The sequence below is a fragment of the Dermochelys coriacea genome, chromosome 4 (assembly GCF_009764565.3).
Source record: "Dermochelys coriacea isolate rDerCor1 chromosome 4, rDerCor1.pri.v4, whole genome shotgun sequence".
NCBI classification, from domain to species: domain Eukaryota; kingdom Metazoa; phylum Chordata; order Testudines; family Dermochelyidae; genus Dermochelys; species Dermochelys coriacea.
This window is the reverse complement of record NC_050071.1, coordinates 99,106,175-99,132,136: the sequence shown is the minus strand read 5'-3', so window position 1 is coordinate 99,132,136 and position 25,962 is coordinate 99,106,175. Positions and strand designations below refer to the sequence as shown.

At 43.9% G+C, this 25,962-nt stretch overlaps 1 protein-coding gene and 1 long non-coding RNA gene across 2 annotated transcripts in view; one reads left to right on the top strand and one right to left on the bottom strand.

The window, feature by feature from the left end:
- The window catches only part of APBB2 (amyloid beta precursor protein binding family B member 2), a 343,888-nt gene that overhangs the window by 211,475 nt on the left and 106,451 nt on the right, over nucleotides 1-25,962 (bottom strand). Inside the window, exon 2 of the mRNA XM_038400116.2 lies at nucleotides 22,244-22,362. The gene's annotated coding sequence lies outside the window, so the exon portion shown is untranslated. The remainder of the gene's footprint in view (nucleotides 1-22,243; nucleotides 22,363-25,962) is intronic.
- LOC122460060 lies at nucleotides 16,147-19,540 on the top strand. Its single transcript, XR_006281118.1, has 3 exons — nucleotides 16,147-16,407; nucleotides 17,551-17,682; nucleotides 18,086-19,540. It is a non-coding gene; the product is annotated as an uncharacterized LOC122460060 (long non-coding RNA).

The following is a 25,962-nucleotide window of genomic DNA, read 5'->3' as shown; positions in this document are numbered from 1 at the left end:
ACCTCATCAGATTTATTTTGGCCCTCTAATTTGGCCTCTGATTTGTCTAGGTCCCTCTGTATCCTATATCCCTACCCTCCAGTGTATCTACCTCTCCTCCCAGTTTAGTGTCATCTGCAAACTTGCTGAGGGTGCAATCCACGCCATCCTCAGGATCATTTATGAAGATATTGAACAAAACCAGCCCAAGGACCAACCCTTGGGGCACTCCACTTGATACCAGCTACCAACTAGACATGGAGCCATTGATCACTACTCGTTGAGCCAGACGATCTAGACAGCTTTCTATCCACCTTATAGTCCATTCATCCAGCCTGTACTACTTTAACTTGCTGGCAAGAATACTGTGGGAGACCGTGTCAAAAGCTTTGCTAAAGTCAAGGAACAACACGTCCGCTGCTTTCCCCTCATCCACAGGGCCAGTTATCTTGTCATAGAAGGCAATTAGATTAGTCAGGCATGATTTGCCCTTGATGAATCCATGCTGACTGTACCTGATCACTTTCCTTTCCTCTAAGGAGTTCAGAATTGATTCCTTGAGGACCTGCTCCATGATTTTTCCAGGGACTGAGGTGAGGCTGACTGGCCTGTAGTTCCCAGGATCCTCCTTCTTCCCTTTTTTAAAGATGGCACTACATTAGCCTTTTTCCAGTCATCCGGGACCTCCCCCGATCGCCATGAGTTTTCAAAAATAATGGCCAATGGCTCTGCAATCACATCCGCCAACTCCTTTAGCACTCTCGGATGCAGCGCATCCAGCCCCCTGGACTTGTGCTCGTCCAGCTTTTCTAAATAGTCCCGAACCACCTCTTTCTTCACAGAGGGCTGGTCACCTCCTCCCCATGCTGTGCTGCCCAGTGCTGTAGTCTGGGAGCTGACCTTGTTCGTGAAGACAGAGGCAAAAAAAGCATTGAGTACATTAGCTTTTTCCACATCCTCTGTCATTAGGTTGCCTCCCTCATTCAGTAAGGGGCCCACACTTTCCTTGACTTTCTTCTTGTTGCTAACATGCCTGAAGAAACCCTTCTTGTTACTCTTAACACCTCCTGCTAGCTGCAACTCCAGGTGTGATTTGGCCTTCCTGATTTCACTCCTGCATGCCCGAGCAATATTTTTATACTCTTCCCTGGTCATCTGTCCAATCTTCCACTTCTTGTAAGCTTCTTGTTTTGGGTTTAAGATCAGAAGGAATTCACTGTTAAGCCAAGCTGGTCGCCTGCCATATTTACTATTCTTTCTACACATCGGGATGGTTTGTTCCTGCAACCTCAATAAGGATTCTTTAAAATACAGCCTGCTCTCCTGGTCTCCTTTCCCCCTCATGTTATTCTCCCAGGGGATCGTGCCCATCAGTTCCCTGAGGTTGTCAAAGTCTGCTTTTCTGAAGTCCAGGGTCCGTATTCTGCTGCTCTCCTTTCTTCCTTGTGTCAGGATCCTGAACTCGACCATCTCATGGTCACTGCCTTCCAGGTTCCCATTCACTTTTGCTTCCCCTACTAATTCTTCCTGGTTTGTGAGCAGCAGATCAAGAAGAGCTCTGCCCATAGTTGGTTCCTCCAGCACTTGCACCAGGAAATGGTCCCCTACACTTTCCAAAAAGGAGACTCTGCTTACCCCTTAATGCCGTGGCTTATGAAGCCTTACACTGGGCAACTTGACAGCAGCAAGGAGCAGTTCAACAACAGGCTGAGCAAGTGCAGAATGACTGTGGAGTGTGCATTTGGACATTTAAAATCCCACTGATGATGCCTGGCCGATGACAATATTCCTATGCTTATAACCACGTGCTATACGTGCCATAATATCTGTGAAGGGAAGGGTGAAAACTTCACCCAGGGCTGGACCGCAGAGGCTCAGCACCTGGAGGCTTTGTTTGAACAACCAGAGAACAGGGCTATTAGAGGGGAGCAGCATGGGGCCTTAAGGATCAGGGATGCCTCGAGGCAGCAATTTGAAGCTGAAAGCCACTAATATTTGTTGCTATGCTCAGGAGTGGAGTGCTTGTAATGCTAGGAGGTAATTGGTGCAGACAATGCAATATGTGGGTTTAACTTAATTGTATGTTGCTTTGCAGGGCTCTTTTTGCTTTCAATTAATACAATAAAGATTTCTTTCAAACAAACAATTCTTTTATTAAAAAACAACAACCGGAGGAGAGAGTCAAACCAAAAAAAAAACCATCAGCAGTGAGGGGGATGGGGGAAGGGAAGGTCCCAGATGGAGGAGGGGTCCCAGGATGGCTAAAGAGTTGTCTATGTCCAGGGATCATATCCAACCTTCTCCTTTGGAGTATAGTGCAGCGGGTACTGTGCCTCAACAGGGCCAAACTGCAGAGGGATGGGTGTTGAGTGCAGAGGGTAGTGGGAGTCCACAGTGCTGTGAGAAGGGAGGAGTGGAATGCCGCGGGTATAGACTGGAGCCAGGAGGTTGATAAGAGTGTCTTGGCGGTGTCTGGGGGCAGCAAGGGAAAGACTTTTGCAACAGTGGCTGCAGGGGAGGCTCAGGTGTGGAGCTGCTCGGTTTGAAGAGCTAGTATTGCCTGGAGTGTGTGTCTGCTTGGCGCTCCATAACCTTTAAGAGCTGTTCCATGGCTTCGTTCTGGCGTGCCACGTTCTCCTTTTGGTTCCTCTTCTCGCTGTCCCACCACTCCTTCAATTCCTGTTTCTCGGCAGCAGAGTGCATCATAACATCACGCAGAAAGTCCTCCTTAGTTTTTCTTTGCAGCTTTCCAATTCTGTGCAGCCATTCAGCCGCCGATAACAAATAGGGATGCTGGGCTCCCAGTGTCATCTCTGTGAAGTTTAAATGCAACATTTTACAGAAGCAGTATTGTTTGCAACACAGAGAACACTGATTCAGTGATTTAAAACACAGCCAGTACTCATACACCTGTCACAAGACCCCCAAAACAGTAAATAACCACGGGGCAGGGTAAATCAATTTTCCCGAACCCTGCTGTACACTGGGCACATGGCTCTTGAGGAGAGCCAGCACTGTAGGGGAGACCTGTTAATCATTCCTATGTGACCATTATGGAAGATATCTCGCTGCTGAGGGTTAGTAGGGAATCAAGGGAGGGTCTTCTCCAAGACTGCAGCTTCCGCCCTGGCCCCTATGTGGCTCCCTGTGTGCAGCAATGGTCCCCTCCCCCCAGCCCCGTGACGGCACAGTGGTGCAGGAAAGTTACAGTTAATGAGGCAAGAAACAAAGCAGTCTGCCAAAGAACCCATGGCAACAGATTGCCCGTTATCTTCACAAGAGTTTTCTGGAGATCTGTGAGGGAGATTCCCGTGAAGTGAGAGAGTCTATCAACAGCCTGTTCCGCTGCTCAGATGAGGCATGTGGTGGGAGACAAGCCTGCTTTCTCCAACCCTCCTTCCCCCAACAACTCACTTCAGCGATTTGATTCCCAAAATCAAATCCGCTTACCAGGGGCCTCCTCTCCTGTTTGCGCTTCGCCAAGATCCGACAGCTGTGACTGGCTAGGCTCCTCCGGGGTAGAAAAGAGCTCTTGGCTGCATACATCTCTGACTTCCAAGTTATCCTCTGTCTCTGGGTCCCCTTCCCTTCCACATCCTCGTCCAAGATTTCCTCCTCCTGGCTCTGTCCACTTTTGACTGGCACGTGAGCCACCAAAGAATCCACAGTGGTCTTCGCAGTGGAAGTAGGGTCATGAGTATTGCACCCATGCCTGGTGCATGGAGCAGGCATGGCCACCTGGAAAGATGCACTGAGACCACTCCACGCGTCACCGAGCAAACAAGAAGGGAACTTTCAAAATTACAAAGGAATGTGCGAGGTGGGGATGATGGTTGGTGACCTGAGGGAAGGGCAGTAGAGTTCAAACCGATGACCAGAGAGGCGAGAACAAACATTGTGGGACACCTCCCGGAGGCCAATCACAGCGCTGTAATCACCACTGTGTCTACACTGGCACCGCAGCACTGTAGCCCCGGGGCAGAAAGCTCTATGCCCTTCGTTGGGGTGGGTTTTTTTACAGCCCTACAACTGAGCAGTTTCTGCGCACTTAGTGACTTGGCAGTGTGTACACCTCGGGAGTTACAGTGCAGAAAGCTGCTTTACGGCGCAGAAACTTGCCAGTATAGACAGGACCTGAGTGTCTTAGTGGAAACACTGTACGCTAAAGCCACTATTTACATGGAAACATTGTTCCTTCAGATCACAATCATGGTGTTGAAAGAAATGCACAAAGACATACTAAATAATGGTACTACTTTGCATTTCTACTACACATACCAGCCAAGGATTTCAATAAGGTTTACAGAAATGGGGGCAGATCCTCATGTGGTGCAGTTCCAATGAAGCTTCGTCAATTGACACCATCTGAAGATCTGGCTACCGGGGCCTGATTTGCCATTCTGATACTCCAGTTTTATGCCAATGTGCTCATCATGCCTCTATGGAGTTGGTCCTTATCCACCAGAAAAAGTGTGTTGCCTCTTTGAGGGCTCCCCTTAAAACAGGTAGTGGAGGGGGAAGTGTATTGGGCACTACAGGAAAGACCAGGAAGCAGGGGCACTGCCCTTCCTGCTGATTGGAAGAGTGTGTTTGTGTGTGGGGGGGGGGGCGGAAAACGGGGTATTTATATCTCATGCAGCCCGAGGGAAGACCTCTTTTACTTGGATCGGACTGGCAGCACCCAACCATGAAATTTTCCACAAGGACCAGGTTGCCAGTCACCCTTTTTGACCTGGGGGGTGAGGAACAGGGCTGGGGGTGGGCGGAATTGTATTGGGGCCCTGAAAGCCCCCAAATGTCTGTAACTGGGGTGAAATGGGAGGGGCCCCAGCTAATATGATGTACTGGACCTCAAATTTTTCTTGACAGACATGGCTGGGAAAGAATTTGTCCTCCATTGCCAGATAGGCCGAGGGGGGCGGGGGAGTGTCAGTTTTTCCACTTTTCCTACAGCAGTTCTAGGACCCAGTGGGGCACAGGCAGCGGGGGGGGGATTATAATGTTGCACCTTAGTACATAAAAGTCATGATTGATGTCCAGTGCAGGAACTCAGTATGGAAGGGACATGGTTATAGGATAAAATGGACTGGAAAAGGATTTGAAGGAAAGCATTGTTTAAGCGTGTGCTGAGGTCAGGGGGGGAGGCTTTGGGGCTCCCTTATCTGGTACAGTGGGGAGCTGAACCCTCTATTTTTTTCAATCCCCTCCTTAAGGAAGCTGAGGAAGCGGGGTTCAGGGCTCTTATGTCTGGAACAGGAGGGAGCAAGCACCTGACTTTTTATAGACCGATTCTTCCTCATATGAGGGACAGCTGTGGGGGGATCCCAGCAGCAGGATGCTTGGGACCAGGTTGGGGATTGTGTGGAAAAGACTGAGGAAATGATGATGACTTGCACTGTCTAATTTATCATCAGGTACTTCTGAATAAAGTTGTGGCCTAAATAATCCACATCCATTGCCTCCTGTCTTTCTTCTGGCTTGGCTGGACAATGCAACTCTACTGATTTCAATGCAGTTATACCAGCATATGACTAGTAAATCAGGAATGAATTGGTCAATAATCAATGTGAGGTCAGTGCTGTTATTCTTATTTTATGGATCAGGAAAAGGAAGCACAGAAAGGTTTAATGACTTGTACAAAGTAACACAGGAAATTTGTGGTAGAGACAGGAGTATATACCCTGAACTCTGAACTTCCACTGCTGCTTCACCCACAGGACCACCCTTCCAATAAGTATGCCAATCATGCTCATCCTGCTTTCTCATTCACATTACTATAGATAATCTTCAATTACAAATCATCATCTGGATCTTTTTGTGTAAGATATCAGGTAGACCAACATTGTATATTTACTCTGACGCATATAGTCGATAGACCTTATGCATGGTTTTACAGCATGTTAAAGTAAACAGTAACATCTCATCAAAAAGTACTGCTCTTCTTGAAAAGAAGGATGAAAGGATAAAGTTTCGAGCTATATCTCAACAACACTAATCTAGGATTGGTGAAATGTACTCTTCTGATTCAAAGGCAACAGTAGCAATTCTGAATGAGGATTTATTTACGCTTCTCAAGATGTATGTCAATCAAGAATGAATTGGAGCCAAGTGTTCTGCAACTACGTTATGAATAAACTAACTGGTTAAGTGGCAAAGAGTCCTGTGGCACCTTATAGACTAACAGACGTATTGAAGCATAAGCTTTCGTGAGTGAATACCCACTTCGTCGGATGCCAACTGAGTGGGTATGCCGATGAAGTGGGTATTCACCCACGAAAAGCTTATGCTCCAATACATGTTAGTCTATAAGGTGCCACAGGACTCTTTGCCGCTTTTACAGATCCAGACTAACACAGCTACCCCTCTGATACCTAACTGGTTAAGTTATACACCAGCGGTCTCAAACACGAGGCCCATGAGCCTCGTATTTGCTGTAGCCCATCAAGCTCCCCGCCCCCACCTCTCCCCCGAGTTATTTCCTGCAGCCGCCAAGCTCCCCTCACCTGCCGCTCCCCTCCCCCTCCAGTGCAGTGCATCCCTGCTCCTCTGCCTACCTCCAGGTGCTTTCCGCCTCTAAACAGCTGTTTGGTGGCACTTAGCTCTTTCCAGGAGGGAGGAGGGAGGAGCAGGGAGCAGCGCGCTCAGGAGAGGAGGCAGGGATTTGGGGAAGCGGTTGGAATAGGGGCAGGAAGGGGGAGGAGTTAGTTTGGGAAAGGGTTTGGAATGGGGGCGGGGAATGGATGGGAAGCGGCAGCGCAGGAGCGGGACCTCATGGAAGGGGTGGAGTGGGGACGGGGGCAGGATGGTGGCTTTTATACCTTTATATGAAAAGGTGTCAGTGATGCAGCCTACGAGCCAATGTACTATTCCTCACGTGGCCCTCGTGGCGATTTGAGTTTGAGATCCCTGTTATACACCATAACTTTTAGCAGAAGAAATGCTGCTGTAATCAAATTTCTAATAGACTCACAGATACAAAGGTCAGAAGGGACCATTCTGATCATCTAGTCCGACCTCCAGCACAATGCAGGCCACAGAATCTCACCCACCCACTCCTACAAAAAACCTCACCTATGTCTGAGCTATTGAAGTCCTCAAATCGTGGTTTAAAGACTTCAAGGAGCAGAGAATCCTCCTTCAAGTGACTTGTGCCCCATGCTATAGAGGAAAGCGAAAAACCTCCAGGGCCTCTTCCAATCTGCCCTGGAGGAAAATTCTTTCCCGACCCCAAATATGGCGATCAGCTAAACCCTGAGAATATGGGCAAGATTCACCAGCCAGATACTACAGAAAATTCTTTAATAGCAGCTTTATTTGTGGCAATGAAAGGCCACAGAGTGGTATTAAAGTGTGTGTATGTGTGCGTGCACACACTTTATTTATTTAGCTTGAATCTCAGATATGCATCAAGGAATCTCATTTTTTGTCTAAGTTTAGGTGATTGAGAAAAATCACAGATCCATCTGACCCATCTCAAAAAAGACATAGCAGAAACTGGGGGAATTTGGAGATGGGCAATGAGAATGCTTTAGAGGCATGGAAAAACTTTGATAAGAGGAGAAAGAGAGAAGAATGTTTACCTTAGAGAATAAGAGGGAACATGATGAAAGTGCACTATGTAATAAAGGTTACTGAGACAGTACATGGAGAACATCTAAGCACTCTTTCCCATAAAACAAGAACAAGGTAACATAGAATGAGACTGAAAAAGTGAAAATTTAAAATTGATAGTAGAATTTTTTTCCAAGAGGAATAGTTAGACTAAGGAACTCATTGCCACATGTTAACATTGAGAGGAAGATCTTAGCAGGATTCAAAAAAGGAGTGAACATTTATACAGATGACAAGATCATCCAGAGTTCAAATATAAGGATTAAAAAATATCCATGAGTTTAGGAAGGTATAAAAACCCTCTTGCTTCAGGATATAAGTCATCCTCTAAATAATGGGGATCAGGAAGAAATGTTCCTTGCATCTTCCTCTGAAGCAGCTAATATCAGCCACTGATGGACATTAGATGGACCATTGGTATGATACAGGGTATCAATTCTTACGTTCCTACATTTTTCAAAATGAAATTTCCTTTGCATCTGTCCGCGTTGCATCAACTGACAGATGGGTGTCTCTGAAAGGATTAAGTTGCTATGAGCTGGTCCATACAAGCTGCTCTAGGAGCATGCAGCATTCCACTCATTTTTTGAAAGTACAGTCTAGCCTGGAAAAGTGGAGGTATGGGCCAATGGCAAGGGTCTTAACCTAGTACTTGGGAGACCTTGGGTCAATTCCCTGCTCAGCCACAGACCTCCTGTGTGACCTCTGGGAAATCACAGTCTCAGTGGATCACATTTTTAAAGGTATTGGGTGCCTAAAGATGCAGAAAGGTATCTAGTGGGATTTTCAGAAGCACCTAGGCACCTAATTCCCCTTGAGTTCAATGGGAGTGCATTTGAAACTCCCTTAGGCATCTAGCTACATCTTTAGGCACCGAATACGTGTAAAAATCTGGCCCACCGTGCCTCAGTTTACCATCTTTAAGACTGGGATAATAATACTTCCCTACCTCATAGGAGTGTGTTGTGATGATAAATACATTAAAGATCGTGACATGCTCAGGTACTTCAGTAATGAGGACTATATAAATATGTAAGACAGACAAAAAAACCCCTAAATTATGCTTCCAACTTTTGCTGAATTTACACACAAAAGCCAGAGCACACATAAATCTCTCACTGCCACTTTATGCACTAAGCCACTGTACGTAAAGTGCCCCAATACCACTGGCGATGGACCTCACTGTCCTGGAGTGTCTCCTCATGGCACTATTGCAGCTTATCATCCCAGAGCGCACCCTAGTGACACTGTCATCCATCCCATGTTGTGGGGTACTTGACCCTACAGCCAGGTCCCACACCTTCTGGGACATCAAAGTCCTTAATGTCCTAAATAATATACTTCACCAGTATTCAAACACAGGTAACAAACCAAAATGTCTTCTGCCCCACCTGGGAACTTTCTTCAGTTCCACTCTCTCCACCGAGTGATGTCAAACAAAACAATGATTGACTCCATCCCACACCAACAGATTTGAGATTTCAGTCTCTCTTCCAGTTCCTCTTTGTCCTCTGTCCTATTGTCAGAACACAAACCTGCAGAGTTATTTTCTTCGAGTCCTGACCTCCCTCTTTGAGGCCCATCACAGAAGCTAAACCTGGCTCCTTACATCTTTGTTCATCTCTTCCCACTATGTCTGGTCCTTCTTCAGCCTCTCCACCCAGGAAAGGATTTCCACTCTGCCCCTCCCCAGGACCCTTCCCCTCAGGAGAGGACAAAGGACCTCCTCACCCCTGGATCTCCTCTCCCTACTGCTCTTAACTCATTCCTTTATGGAGCAATCACCCAGCCCCTCCTCAGCCGAGGCTTACACTGACTTGAACCCAATATGCCCTCCAAGACTAATTGGATCCTCAGGCTTCCACCTTTTGTTGGCCTGTATAGGATTTATACACCCCATCACACTTCCTCAGTATGAGCTGAAATGCTTTAAAATAAAAAAATTTAAAAAAATTAAAAAAAAGACAGAAAAAAGTAATTTCTCCAGCATTACACCAACTATTACCACTTTATTCTCCTCTCGCATTTTGTTAATTTTAATCAAGACATAGTAGTCCAATAAGAACCAGACACACCTGTATTAAAATTACAAAGAATATATCGATGTCACCAAGAAATACTGTAAAAATGGACTACTGAATATCTATAATTAAATGTACAAAGTAGCAGTTTTAGACACCCAACTGGACTAGTAACCTTATTGCAATACTTGATTAAACCTTATTACAATATACAAATGATGCATTAAGATCAATCTTAGGCTATTCCTTAAGGAGTTCAGTATACTCTATAAAAAGAGAAGGAGGACGTGTGGCACCTTAGAGACTAACAAATTTATTTGAGCATAAGCTTTTGTGAGCTACAGCTCACTTCATCAATGCATCGGATGAAGTGAGCTGTAGCTCACAAAAGCTTATGCTCAAATAAATTTGTTAGTCTCTAAGGTGCCACAAGTCCTCCTTTTCTTTTTGCGGATACTAACTATTTTAGTAGACTTTCTAGTAGACTTTCTTTAGAAGAAAGACTAACACGGCTGCTACTCTGAAACCTGTCAGTTTACTCTATGGGCTTGATTTGCCACTGTGTTACTCTAGTTTTACATTGATGTACGTCCATTGAAATCACTGGCAAAAAATAAGAACACTGCAGTGATGAATCTGTGCACTTAATGTTCTAAAATCATTTAATCAAGAAATCTAAAAAAAATGGTCGTAAAATCAAAACAGTAATTAAAACACACTTCCTTCTGACCACACTCCATACTACAAGTGATATAACATATAGGATATGAAATTTGAATTATTTGAAAGAATGATACATCATGCAATAAAGATATCCACCATCTCAGTGAAAAACACCAAAAGCAAATTTAAAAATCAAGTCATTTGGCAGGGTGTGGTATTTGGCATGAAGTTTACACTTAAAGAACTCAGATTCCACCTTTCTTGGATTTAATGTAGAAGAGAACCATTACGGAAAGGTTAATACATTTTCACACTCTTAAGAAACAACATCTTTCAGAAAGAGCTAGTGTTGTAGCAATTAACATCAGCATTTATTTCTAAAGAAAAATGTTCTTCATTGAAACAAACACTCAATATTTCTAAAAGATCCTGTTTAACTGAATGAAAACGAACTTACTTCCCACACTAGTACCATTCTGCATTAAGCCTGAGAAAGAAAGAAGCTGCATTCAGTGAAAGTAAGCTAAAACTTAAACAACTACTCCACAGTGACTTTTACCTGTTTTTAAAATTCCCTTTTCAGTTTTCCCCCCAGGAGGTATGGGTATTTCCTCTATGTTTGCAAGGATAATATACCAGGTAGTAAAAATGGCTGAGCCACAACTTACATTGCCCCAACACCACAGCTTCCACTGATATTACCACTTGCAAAACTGCACCATTGGTGAATGATGGCTCCCAAGATTGCAAGTGCAGATGCGGCTGAAGAGCCTCTCATCTTTCATTCTGCCTGAAGCAGTAGCATAGCCATCTTATGAGAGAGTTTCCCTAGGGCTTGATTTCCTTCCTTCACAGTTTATTGTGTGCTGCTTCTATAGGAAGCAACTCAAGCTCTAGAGAATTGCTGTTCCGATTCTGTAGATATTTTTCATTCACAACTGATAATTGCCAGCACCAAATAAAGTTAGAGAATCTGATGCAACAGTACAGATTTTATTTCTGAGAATGAACTCTTTTCTTGTGTGTATGTTCATCAAAAACTTTCTCTGTTGACAGAAATGGAAGCCTTTTGCTTATCTACAGAAAAAGAACAGCAACAGACAAGTCCAGAACAAGCTTCCCTACAACATTAATGTACCTCCACCATGTCTGCCAGAAACTACTGCTCAACAGATGTGCTCGTGAGATTTCAGCCCCTTTTCCTAGTATACCAAAGAAGGTTCTGATGCAGGTTCACTAGAAACATTTCACACAGTAGAGCCCTTAGCAGAGATCCTGTGCTAACTAGTAATGGGAGACAAATGTGTACCAGTGATCTAGATACAAACTCCATATTGTACTACCAACTAATTCCTTAACACATGGATCATTTTAAACTTTGTCATTACACTGGTTCAAATATGGCCCAAGCAGATAGCAACCATCAGTTTTCAGTAGGCTTTATTAAATGAGTTGATGGTTTCAGTTCAGTTGCTAATGGATAGGTATACACACAAGGAAAGTGAACTGTCCTGTTAGCCACAGCAGTGGTCCCTCTAGGGCACGGAAAGAAGATTGATGGGGATTATGAGGCAGTTTTAGATGTACTTATTTTGTTTTGTGGATAGAGGACTTCAGTCTCAAAAGCATCACATATGTATGTAAGGTATAGGTAAGAATTGTCCCATTTTACAGGTGAGGAACTGAGTCAGAGACTAGTGACCTCATCTTCAGAGGTGTCAAGATCTCAGAACCTGACTTCCCTAATGGCATATAAAGGAATCAGTGTAGGTAATTCAAGAGTCCCGACTTCCAATATCCTACTATAGTCATTAGACCAATCACAAGAAAATCAACCTTACATCATCAAGCTAAACCAGAGATGGGGAAACTAGGGCCTGCAGGACCATCCTGCCTGGCCCCTGAGCTCCTGGCCAAGGAGGCTATCCCCAGCCCCTTTCCAGCTGTCCCCTCTCCCTCGCAGCCTCAGCTCGCGGCGCCACCAGCACTCTGGCCCACCACTCCTGCCGGGCAGCACAGCGGCGTGGCTGGCTCTGGCCAGAAGGCGGGGCTGTGAACTCCTGCTGCTCTGAGCGGCAGCCAGCATGGCAAGGGAGTGGTGGGGCTGGATAAGGGGCTGAGGGTCCCAGGGGCAGTCAGGGGACAGGGAGCAGGGGGGTTGGATAGGCATGGGAGTCCAGGGGGACCTGTCAGGAGGCGGGGGTGTGGATAGGAGTCGCGGCAGTCAGGGGACAGGGAGAAAGGGGTGTTCGATAGGAGGTGGGGTCCAGGGGGGCGGTCAGGAGACAAGAAGTGGGGGGGAGGAGGTTGAATGAGTCGGGGGTTCTGACGAGGCAGTCAGGGTGTGGGAAGTGGATGGGGGCAGGGTGAGGCTGTTTGGGGAGGCACAGCCTTCCTTACCGGGGCCTCCATACAGTTTTGCAACCCTAATGTGGCCCTCGGGCCAAAAAGTTTGCCCACCCCTGAGCCAAACAAACAGAGAACTGCAACGCACGAAGTCTACTGTAAAACTACACCTCACTCATTGCTATACTAATTCTTTCTCAGCCAAGACAGCCACCAGTGAGGAGATTCCAAAATACTCAGTGATCAATTAATCACTATTTCTACGAGCAGTTTCCTAATCTCATCTTATTAACAGAAAAAGTACTAATTTGATGTAGACTATAATGTTCAGAAATGAAATTACACGATCAAAAGAAAACTGCCAAACAAGAATAATCAATCATTAAAGAACTGTTTAAAACTCTTGAAAGTAAAGTATGACTCTTTAAAACACTAAAGACTAGATTTTCAGTTTACATCTGCCTGGATCAAGAGATAGCAAGTAACAGGAGCAGGAATGGGAGAGGATTCAGATACCAAATGTCACTATTCCTTCCCTGACTTCCCCTCTAATTTTGGGAGGAGAACAATCTACTACTGGATTAAACCAATATAAATTATCTTTCTCCCTGTGTCAGAACAGCAGCACTAGCTGGCACATGTGGGGCAGAATCAAGGCTATGCCCCTGCCTACCCATTCCCTGTCCACACATGGAAGGGACAGTAATGTCCCCACAAGGGAGCTCCCTGCATACTGTGACCCACTCTCTTAGGACAAGTAGAACAATATTTGATTCTTCTACAAAAAAACAAAATGAAAAGGAGAAAAAAAAATTGAAGTGTTTTACAAAAACACAAAATTAAACAGGGGAAGTCTGGTAAAACTGAAGCACCGCAGTCCTGATTCCTGTTGATGAATAAACACTAGAACTGGTAATGGTTTGCATTTCTACAGAACAGGTTTCCTATGTGGAAATTAGGTATGTTCATTGCTCTTCTAATGCTAGTACAAGATGAGACACTAGTCACCTGACGCTTGCAAGGAAATATGTTCAGTTCCTGGCCCTCAAGACAAAGATATTCAGCTAACTGGTTGCAGAGAAAATAGACGATTCTCCTCCCAATTTCCTGACAATCAACTAAAAATAGAAAACACTCATTATCCCATTGTGCTATTATAGCACAACTATAAGTTTATTCACAACAGTAATTCTGACATTTTATAGTGTAGGAAATGAAATTTCCTTATGGAAAAACAAAGCTTTGACTCTCACTTCCTACCAAGTATCCATTATATTAATATATGTGACAGTATTTATAAATGGTGGAGTACTTTATCTTGCAAGATTTCAAGTAAAATGCTACTTTAAGCAACTGTACAGCTTTTTAAAAGCTTCTCTCACAATAAAGTAAAGCTCTAAATTGTTTTTTGGAAAAATAGGAAACTATGCAAAGCTTTACATCCTTTTTAAGGTCTCCTGGTTACACTGGACTGCAACTTGCTTAGCAAAATAAATTATACCTCACTCACCAACAAAATATTTACAATTAGAATCTAGCTACATTCCAAGAAATATTAATGCTTATATTGGACACGAAATCAGAAAAATACGAGTACCTTTTTATGAACCCTCTGTGGAGAAAAAAAATTGCAGTGTAAGCCAAAAACAATTAACGGTTTGAGGGCCGTTTTTCTGAAGTTCTGTGTACTCAGCTTAACAAAGATAAATCAAAAAATGTCGACTATAATAAACTGAATGCAAGCAACAACACTGAGATTAAAACATATCTAAAGCACGATAATCAGGAAAAATATCAGCAGAACTCAGTTATTAGCCCCATGGAAGCCAGTCATGCCTTAATATTTCTGCCAATAGAGGCTAACCTTAAACAAGCTTGATATGGAGAAATATATACAACAGCCACACAAATTAAGATAACACTCCAAAACCTTTAAACAAAAAATCTGTAACACATGCATTTTAGCATTACTATTTGTATTGCAGAAGCCACAACCAAGGTGGGGCTCCATTTTGCTAAGCACTGTACGCACTGACAGCCCTGCGAAAAGCTTACTAACTAAATACACAATGGGGATGAGAAACAGAGTGAAATGACTTGCCCAAGGTAACACAGCTAGGAATAGACCTCAGGTCTCCTGACTTCTAGTGTAGTGCCCTATCCATTAAACTACACTGCCTCCATCACAAAGCATATAATTTCACTAGAAGGTCTTTAAGATGAAGATGGAATTTGCATTTTTACATAACACACAATAATCAATTTTAGCTGGACAAGGTGGGTGAGGTAATATCTTTCATTGGACCAACTTCTGACCGGTCCGGCCATGGCCGGGTCGCACCACCCCGGCTGCGGCTGGAGGCAGGCCGGGCCGCCCAGGTTCAGGCCAGGGCCAGGGCCATGCCGCCTCGGCCGGGTTTGGCCCAGAGTAGGGGAGCCCTGGCCGTGGCAGGTCTGGGCTACCCCGCCCGGCCACAGCAGGTTGGGGGCTGGGGGAGGGGCACTCCTCCCCCGGCCGGGTTCCTTGAGTGCCTGCCTGCATGGCACTAAATAGGCTGTGCTTACAGGGAACTTGCGGGAGACAGCCTAAAAGGCTCAGGTCTGTTAAGGTAATAGAGCAGGGGTCCCGAAATGTCCAAAAAAAACCCCCTTTTTTCTTCAGAATATGGAAATACCCAGAGTAAGAAAGCCTCTGCCCCTGAATTCTGGCAGCACCTCCTCTATGGCTCCTAAAAGCAGCAACAAGGACACCTTTGCTGGTAACAAGCTGTCAAAAGAAAGGTCTCTGAAGAGGGATGAGAAAAGAGGGTGGGCAGGAGGTAAGGAGTGAAACTGGATGGGGTAGCCAGGGTGATGATCGCTAGCATCCAATAGCATGGCAGACCACACCCAGTGGAATGGTGCGAGGTAGCTTCCAAAGGTCATGTTCTCTGAACAGCTCTGTTGTGACTCCTGACGAGCCCATCAAATTTGCTGGTGAGCTGCGGGAGTAGGGTGCATCACCAAGGAGGAGGAAGAGAGGCAACTGCTGTTGTAACTGGGTTTCTTCCAAACCTGATCATCAGCTTGTCTGGTGTGCTAAGATGGATTCCTCCTGTCTAGTCAGACAGTTGATGGTATAGCTTGCAGTACAGAGCTGGGACATAGATTTCCCAGGGAACACAAAGTGGCTCCACTGTGCTTTAAAGAGTGCAGGGCATTGCCTGTCTGTTTAGTGGGGAGTTCCATGCCTTAACAGGGCAGGTCTTCGATTGCAGCCTTCACTTCCCTGGGAATGCCCAATACTTGAAGCCATGACACATTGTGCATCATGGCCATAGATCTGGCCATGGAATCTAAAGCATCCACTGATGCCTTTAGGGCCATCTTGACCACTAACTGGCTCTCTTTCATTATTTCTTTGAACTCTAGCATGTTCTCAGATAGGAGCTTTGTAGAAAAAATGTCACTCAGTTCCAGATTTGTGATGGGGTGACGACCCTGCAGAGCACTGGAAGGGTTTAAGTTGGCCAGGCAGGCAGATTAACTCCATAGGCTGCACCTGAAGGAGCAGCCAGGGAGCAGGGAACTAACTGAGAGCAGCTGTGCAGGAACAGGTGGGGCCTGTATAAAGCCAGGTAACTGGCAACAGACAAGACTGCTGGGAAAAGCTACAGGAAGGCAGGCAGCAGACTATCCCTGGGAAGAGGATTTGGAACTGGTACAAGCAGAATGGGAACCACATGTGGCAGAAAGCAGTCCAGAGAAGGAGCACTGAAGGCTGGAAGAGGAACCCAAAACTGCTGAGGTGAGGACCTGGAACCTGGAGGACTGGAACCTGGAGTAGAGGGTCAGTCCAGGTTCCCCTGATGGCCACTGAGGGAATGGCACCATGTGGCAGTGAAAAGGAAGACTGCCAAGGTGAAGGGACTTTGTTATCAGAAGGGGGGAACACTGAATTACCTAGCCGAAAGGCTGAGTCACAAAGAGGACAATGAAGTTCCTGGGACTCAGAGAAGGGCTGCAGACCAGAGGGAGACACAGAAACATGGCATGCAAACTGTGGACTGGGCATTGACCTCAAGAGCTAATTCCCAGAGTGACCAGGAGGAGGCATCAGACCAGAGATGAGTGGTGCACCCTGTGGCCAGGTCAAAAAGTTATATACAGCCAGAAGAGCCTGGTAGTTTGCCACCCGTAATTGAAGGGTGGCAAAGGAATAGGATAACCCACAAAATAGGTCGAGCTGCTATGGGTCCTTGTCATTTGGGATGTTTCGGTTGTATGTGGATTTGCCTGTCTGGCTGAGAGGATCAAGGAGGCTGGATTGGGATGGGCACAAAAGTACTCAAACCCTTTTTGAGGATCTTGATAATGCTTGTCCACTTTTTTTGTGGTGAGTGGTACTGTGGCAGTTGCTTGCCCAGGGCCTTAGTGGGATCAAGCAGTCCTCTGTTTATTGGGAGGGTGAGCCAGGCCAGGCCTGAAGTTGTCAATACAGTGAACAATTTATGAGATTCTTCTTGTATGACTAATATCTATTTCTAGAGTCTCTGCAATTTTCATAAGTAGTTTTTTAAATGAGTAAGTCACTTGATGTTAGTACCCATGCCAAGGACATCACTTTGTTAGTGGCAAACTGAAAGGTTCTTAGATGGTAAGGTACAATGTTGTTGCTGCTCTGGCCTCTGGCTCCCCTTGATACTCCTCCATAACCAGTGAGGGTGGTTTGGCCAGGGATGCCACAGGGGACTGTGATCTTTCCCTTCCTAGACTGGGATGGAGATCAGCTCTTAGAAGCATCTGAAGACAGACTCTGGCAAGCCCACTGTAACATGTCATAGGGATATGACTGGTCTGTCTGATATTGGACAAACCAGTGCCATTCCTGATGGAGTAAGAGCAGCTGAGCTCTATATATCACCTGGTCTTTCTATTATCTTGCCCACAGACCTCAGCGGAGGGGGTTCTCTGCTCGAAGAAGATGGGAATGTGTGCCTCAGTGACAGAGAGAAGTACATCACCTTGAGGGGAGGGGCCAACGTATACAAACCTCTGGGCACTGGGGTCTGCATCAGTACTGGTAAGTCCCTTGGTACTGGAGGTCATTTCCAGTTCTTCCAGGGGCATGTTCAGTAGCCTCACTGATTCTGCTGAAGGCAACAATATAGAAGGTTGTTTCATCAGTGCCAGAGAATCTCTCTCTCTCTCTGTCAGGGAGATAGGCAGTCCCTTATTATTAGCTCTCTATGATGTTTGGGGCTTAGTGATTTTCTCCTCAAGAGGCCTGATGTATTCTTTCCTTATGGGAAAATACTGAGCTCCACCTGGAGTCACTTCACTTTTGTTCAGGGAGGACTCAGTGCCAAGCCTTGGTACCAGAGGCGTCAGTGTTGGCTTCGTTGCTGATGTCAGCTTCAATGCTGGCAGTGTCAACATTGGAAACTGATATTTTCTTGGTGCTGTCTTCTCTGCATTGGTTTTAGGTGATGTCTGTCTGCTAGGTGGGGCATTCAAGGAAGCTGGATTGCCCAGTACTTGATTTCTGATACCTGTCTCCTCCTTGTATGAAGAAATCTCCATAGACTGTTCAAGTCAGAGGAAGAGTGACTGAAGCTTTACTTGCTGGAAGAAAACAACTGTCACATTGAGTATTTATCCAGTATATGAGTGTAGCAAGGCCCCCTTGCTCCCGCTTCTGCGGTGTTCACAAATCACGCAGACCCTGGAGCTTAGCAATCACCAGTGTGGTTTATTTACAGCGTGCACTCCCACCACATACAGCTTGAGTTTTCAGCCTTAAGGACTTCTCAGCTTCTGCACCTAGGAGGGAAGAGCTACCACTCTCCTTCCACTCTCTGGCTCCCACCCTATTCCTTTCTTCCCCTGGGCCTGTATGTAGCCCCAGGCTAATTAGGCTGGCAGCTGTTTCCCATTTGCCAATGGTGCAGGTTTCTCTAGCCAGCTCCAATTTACCTCCCTTAATTGGAGCTGGCGTGAGAGTGGGCTGGCTCAGGAGTTCCTGCCCAGCACCCTGTCAAAACTCTCTCCCAAACAGAAGAGGCTGAGTCCATTTTGTAATTAAACGAGCCCACTGCAGACCTTGAAGCCACAGGTTTACAGTCTGCCTGTTAAGGCACCCTGTACAGGGTGAGTATACAAGGGGGACTCTACAGGAGAGTCTCACCATCCTGCTACAGGGGTAGCGCAGCTGCCATATTCTTTGGGCCCTCATATGGGAGCATGAGGAGGCACAGGGTGCATGCACAGCCCATCAGTTATTGCTATTCATTAGACTCTGATCTCACACACAATAGGGACAAGCATACCTACAGTGGGATCCATACTGACCTACACTCAAAGAATTCAGAGTTAAGGCAGATAATGCCTTGAAATTTTTGATCTCTCTCTGCCTTAGTGACCTTTACCCTTTAAAGAGTTAAGAGGAAGGTAAACTGGCTTAACGGTCTTCGCTGTCCTGAGCTATTAGCCTGTTTCCTTGAAGCCATTCGAAACATAAGGAGCTGAATAGGGTTAGTTCCTATTCCATGAATATAGTGACTTGGACAGTTTAGGAGCTTACCATGGCACTGGAAGACAAGAAAAAGACCTAAGCCTGCAAGAGCCCCTGCAGCCCTTACAAAAATATGCAGAGCCATGGTTAGTGCTTATGGGTTTCAAGGAGTTTTTTCCAGAGTAAGGATTGCAGGTCCATAGCTTGCGGTTGGTTCTGAAACCCTTACATAGCACCAGGCTGTGAACCTTATTTTTGCACTCTGCTTTCCACTCTGAGCTGACATCATTCTTTTATACAATCTGAGCTGGTAGTCACATGATTCAGTCACCTGTCCTACTCCCCACCCCCACCTACAAAAATCCCAACACCTCTGGTGATCCTTGCAGGAACTCCCCTCATAAAAGGGGCTCCATTTGGAACAAGGTTGGCTGGCCCTGCCCCTAAGAGGACCAAGACAACCCTGTTATAGCCCTATAATATTTAAACTTGTCCATTACACAATGTAATTATGATACAGACAAAAAAATTTAGTGTAGGACATTTAACTCATTGCAAGTATTTTATATTATAGTGCAAAAAAAGTAGTTCCGCTACTCTTTGTCTCTTCCTCTTTCAATTATTTCATGAGTGTATTTTTTAATTCAAGTAAATTACTGAAATAGCATGAAATGAATTTAATACAAATAGTTATATATGCAACCAAACTGATGATAGATATAAAGCTAATCAAGGATATTTGAAAAATCTGCAACTAAATATGGTTACATCAGAGTATAACTGGATTAAAATGAAAAATAAGATTCCAGCTACAATTAGGCTTCTCTACACTTACGGCGCAGCTGCAGTACTATAGAGCTTAGTGAAGACGTTAACTACGCCAACAGGAAAGCTCCTCCCATCGGCACAGGTCTACGCAGGCAGTTAAGTTGATAAAACCGCGTAACGTAGGGGTGTGAAAAATTCACGTCCCTGAGCGACACAGTTATATCGACATAAGTTTGTAGTGTAGACCAGAGCTAAGACTGCAACAAAAACACAACAGAAAAAGAGAAAACTACATTTTGTTTATAGCTGAAATACACCATTTTAAAAGAGGACAATTCTTATTTCCATCTAGTACAAAGTAACTTTTGTTAAGAAAATGGACCACTAAGTTGATACTCACACACCCAGTTAATGACCAGAACATAGATATGGCAGAAGTCACTGCAAATGAACACTCAGCCAATGATCCTGTGTGAATTCTTATTCACATAAGTAACATACATGTGTAAAGTTACATAATATGTAAGAGTGTGCAAATGGATGTTTCCTAAGTCTTTAAGAAGAGCTCTGTGTAAGCTTGAAAGCTTGTCTCTCACCAACACGCTGGTCCAATAAAAGATATTACCTCACCCATCTTGTCTCTCTAATATCCTGGGACCAATGCAGCTACAACAACACTGCATACATTAATATTTAATGACATTTGAGGAGGGTTTTTTTGTTTACTTTTCTTAAGGAAAAAATGGTGTTTCAGGTACCTGAACAGTGAACAACAGTAGAAGTGTGTCAATAAAATTCAGACCCGTGTTTTTGTTTTCTGTGTATTATATTTTTGTTTGTATAATTGTAGGTACCATAAATGCTCAAGATGCACAGTATTATGATGCTACAGTCCAGAAAACTATTCATAGTTCTTCCAGAGGTCTTCAAAGCATCTAGTACGATATTGCACATGAAAGTGAATTGGTTTAGATTTTGCCTCATACTTAAACCTATGAAAAGACTTGGGATGAGTATGTACAAATCTTTTTCCTGACTTTTGTTATGAGATAGCTGTCAACTGGCTGGAGAGAAACGGCCCTGATCACAGGCTAAAGCTGCCTCAGCAGCTCCAAAATCAGGGGAGCACAAAAGACGCGAGCAGGCACCATTCTCTGTGCTGTCAGGTCTGGAACAAAGCACCAGGAGACTGAGTGACATTAAATCTGCCAGAGATGTTGATCAGTAGCCCAGGCACAAGCTCTCCTGCGAAGATTTATGGCATGGTCTACACTTCAAAACTGGATCCACCTAGCTATGTCACTCTGGGCTATGAAAAATTTTGCTTCCCACACTGTAGTTAGATCAACCTAACCCCCAGTGTAGCTGTGGCTAGGTTGATGAAATAATTCTTCTCTCGATCTCGTTTCTGTTGCTCAGGGAGGTGGATTAATTACAGTGACAGAAAAACCCCTTCTGTCAACGTAGGAAGTGTATAGACTATAGTGCTACAGTGGCATAATTATCACACAAGCCCTTCAAGTGTTTGGGAGGGAGTTAAGGCAGAGAAAGCACTTCTAGAAAATGACTGGTGATGTAAATGTGTAATTTTTAACTTAGCCCCTATATAGGCCTAGACAGTGTTAAACATTAGCCATTTGTGGTCAGTACTAAGATCTACCCAATCCTGACTAACTAAAGCATTTTTAAATATCACAGTTTCTCTCTCTTAGTAGGTGCTAAGTAGTGTTTAAAATGTTATTAACTAACTTGTGTTAACCAATAGGTTTTAAACAGTCACTCATCTTCCCATTCTAGACAAGGCCAAAGATAGAAACCACAATCTGACTGGGAACGTAATCTTAGTCTACAGATAAATTTTATACAAGTATATCTATTTCAGTTAGGGGTGTAATTTTTTTTTAAAACCACAATAGTTAACCCAGTCCATCCGCTGGCATGGATGCTATTATATCAGTATAAGGATGCCTTACACCAGTATAGATATTCCTGCATGAGAAGGGGAATAAACTATACTGGTATATAGTATACAGCACTCTTATACCACACTAGGGGCTTGTAATGCTTTAACATACCCAGTATAGTTAAAATGGCACAATCTGTGAGTGTAGACAAGCCCATATACCCACAGCTGGTTTTAATCGGGCTTTGAAAGGGCTGTCTCATCTGTGTGAGTTTTGTTGCTTTCATTTGTCTTTATTCAAAAGCATTACACAGAAAGTACATGCATATTGTGTATAAAAAGATTGTATCCTGAGTCAGTCACCACTCACTTCCCTCTCAATGAGGAAGAAACATACTCCTGAATGCCTGAAAGCTGATGCAATATGAGTGCAGAAAATAAAACAAAAAAATTACTTACTCTCCCCAGTTCTTTGGTGGAAAGCTTGTATGGAATGGCAGATTTCTTCAGCCCTTGCCACTACCACCAGCAGCACTCACTCTCTGAGGACACACGCTGAAGAAATTAACCTATAAATGCTGGGGGGAAAACAGAAGTATGTCACATACAAGCCCGAAGGTATCCAAAAGCTCTTCTAAACAGTGAGCTGAGGAGGAGTAAATAAAAACAGCTAAACTCCTGAAGATGAGAGTTGTTACAGCAACACAACAGTTGGCAGGGTAGCTCAAACCAGTGGCTTCCGCTGGACTTAGAAAGCAATGCAGTAAGTTGTCTGAGATCCACTACAGCAATTACTCATAGGTCCCCTTGGAAAGCATCCACATTAAAAATGCACTCCCTTGGATGAATGGGGGAAGAATGGAGGTAAAGAGAGCCCTGGATCTATAATTATATAGTAACTCAGAAAGAAGGGTCTTCAATTTATACATGTCGCTAGTACTATGTCTCCTACAGGAGAAATCATAGGTTGGTATAAAGAAAAGGCATACTTGTGGCACCTTAGAGACTAACAAATTTATTTGAGCATAAGCTTGTATGAGACACAATGATCTAATCTAAGGCACATAAGCTATAGTAGTTGTAAACTCAAATGGACAAATGACCTTTTAAATTATCTCCATCTCCACACCACTTTACAGATGTCTGTATTCTTTCCCATACTCCATATGTTTTTAAAATAAAATTAACAATTCCCTTCCCCAATATTAAGAATCAGTATGAAAATAAAATGTGCACCTTTAAAAATTAACACAGATAAATACCAAACTCTGAAAAAGGCAAAGTCACTAACACAGGTTTATAACATAACATTAAAAGTGTTTTTGGTTTGGTTCTTAAAGGAACCAAGCAATTAGTCTATTTTTGGAAAAGGAGTAAATGTATTTGGAAACAGTAATCTTGCAATCTGTACACTGTATATCAGTCCAGACCCCAACAGTATGGTCTCTCCAACTCTAGACAAATGATAAAGGGTGAGGCTTTTGAGTACTGAAAATATACTTGTGGCACCTTAGAGACTAACAAATTTATTAGAGCATATGCTTTCGTGAGCTACAGCTCACTTCACACGGCTGCTACTCTGAAACCTGAAAATATACTGGAATCTTGATTATCTAATACAGTTGCAGAAACAAGGATTCTTTCTACCACAAATACTAGGCGTTTCTCAAGTGCAGCCACTGTGGTGTATGCGACCATCAGGGGCTTTTCTTGTGGCCACAGCCTCCTGGGCTGTGAGGGAAGGGGGACAAAGTAGCGGCCCTTCCCCCTCGCTGGTGCTCCTGCATGCACCAGTCTGGTGTTGATTGCTGGGGCTGCTAGCAGGAGTTGGTCCCTGCCCCCTCCTTGAGACACCTGGGGCACAGCGCTGGAGGAGCAGACAGCTGGTGAGTTCCCCACCTTCCTCAGGGCAGTGGGGCTCAGGGTTTGGGTTTCAGCCCTGGGGTGGTAGGGCAGCAGGCTCTGGTCACGGGGCTTCAGGCCCCGTTCCCCATTGCCTCCACTGGCCCCCCATCCACCCACCCCATTGCCTCCCCGACCCTCCCATCCAGGGCTTAATTTGTCTCCAGGCTTGGCAGGGCTGAGTAAGTCTGCTGTGAAAAATGATACTTGTACATTGTCAATATCACTTTTCACAAACAGACTTACTAACTAGCAATAAATACATTTCAGTAACCTGGACATGTATATGCACATATTTATTTGTTTTTCCTAAAGCTAATTAAGTATTTTAGTAAAGCGTGGCTATACTCTGAGGATATCAAAAAAATTGTCCCGAGAACCCCCTAGACAACCCAACAACAATAGATCTACACAAAACAGATACTTATTTTACAACAAGAAAACACATGTTCAAAGTAACTAGATTTCTAGGTAGGAAGTTACTATTTCTACTTTATATCTGGAGCCAGGCAGTCTGGAATGTAAATTCGATAGACCTGAAGATCAAAATCTTATTCACTGCACTGTTGTAAAGTACCACCAACAACAAAAATACATTTTTTCTTCAGCAAAAGCAGAACTCTAAATCAAACCAAAGTTCTGTCTGTTTTTAAAAGAGAAATGAAACCTCTCATGTCCATCTTAAAGCGTTCTTGTTCTCTTAGAAGTCCATTTACTATAAACCCCGCAAAGTACCAAAATGCAACATATCATTTTCAAGAGATGACTGACATTACAAGAACTTTTATCTTCTTAGTCACACAGAAAGAGATGGAAAAATCTTGTTCTAAACTTGATGCAATGCAAAATGAACTTAAAAAAAAATATGGTATCACCCCTCCTAAGAAGTTTCAAAGAAAAAGGTCAATAATGAAACTCATTATTTCTAAAAAGAAAAGGAGTACTTGTGGCACCTTAGAGACTAACAAATTTATTTGAGCATAAGCTTTCGTGAGCTACAGCTTCATCGGATGCTGTAGCTCACGAAAGCTTATGCTCAAATAAATTTGTTAGTCTCTAAGGTGCCACAAGTACTCCTTTTCTTTTTGCGAATACAGACTAACACGGCGGCTATTCTGAAACCTGTCATTATTTCTAATTATAGAACTTCAAATTCACTTTTTAGTTAATTCTACAGAGCATTTCATCCATTCATGTTTACAGGAAAAAAAGAGAAGAGAAACAAACTGCCCAACTTCCTGATCCATCAGTTGAAATCCATAATTAACAAGATTAGTAGTCTTCAGTGTTTAAAAATACTAGGTTATATGCAATACGTCAATGAAACTTCAAGCTATCAGCAGGTGACCGAAAATTTCTCTCCGTTTTTGACTAAGTCCACATACAGAAAACATTTTTGTTCGAGGATAAGAGCTAATGACCTAATCCTACTAATACTTGTGTACTTGCTCAACTTTACACACGAGTAATGATTTCAAGGGGATTACTCATGAGTATGAACAGTTACACATGTATGTTTGCAGAAACAGAGGCCTAAGCCTGAAGACCATCAAGTTTAGCCCTCCATGTTTGAAAGATGAAACCCAACCTACTATACACCGAGCCCAACCAAACTACAGACCTTACAACAATAATTTTTTAAAAATAAAAATGGCCAGTTGATTAAAATTCATTTAATGTCTAAAACTAAACATGGAAGAAATAAAAAAAAAAGGCTTAAACAAATCTGTTGTGATTGAAAATTTATAAAACAAGATTAACACCAACACTTCTCAATTCAGGATTATTTTCATTAGTAGACAGCAGAACAAAGAAGCACTGCAGATGCAAAACATCATACTTAACAAAGAAACACCGAGTGCACAAGAAAACCAGTTAGGATTTTCCCACCATCACTTTCATAGTTAGCCAATGACAGATTTGTTGAAATTTCACTAAATTTGGAAAGTGCACCCATAATGTGGTGTAATTACATTCATCACCTTGAATTTAAAAACCAAGATAAACAAGATAGGTGTGGAGAGCGCTAAGGAGGAGGGAGCGCTATTAAATGATGGCTCACCACACCATCTGCAGAGCTAGTAACAGAACTGACCTTTTCAAAAATTTCTCAGAGTTTTCCAAGAAAGGGCAATAATATTTGGCAGCAAATCACAAAGCAAAGCTTTGTCAAGATACACTGGGTCAATTCAACGGTGCCAGAAATAATAGTGTATGTTCCTGAAATGGGTGTAAATGCACACTCCATCTTATATCCTCCTGTTGGCTACTCTTCA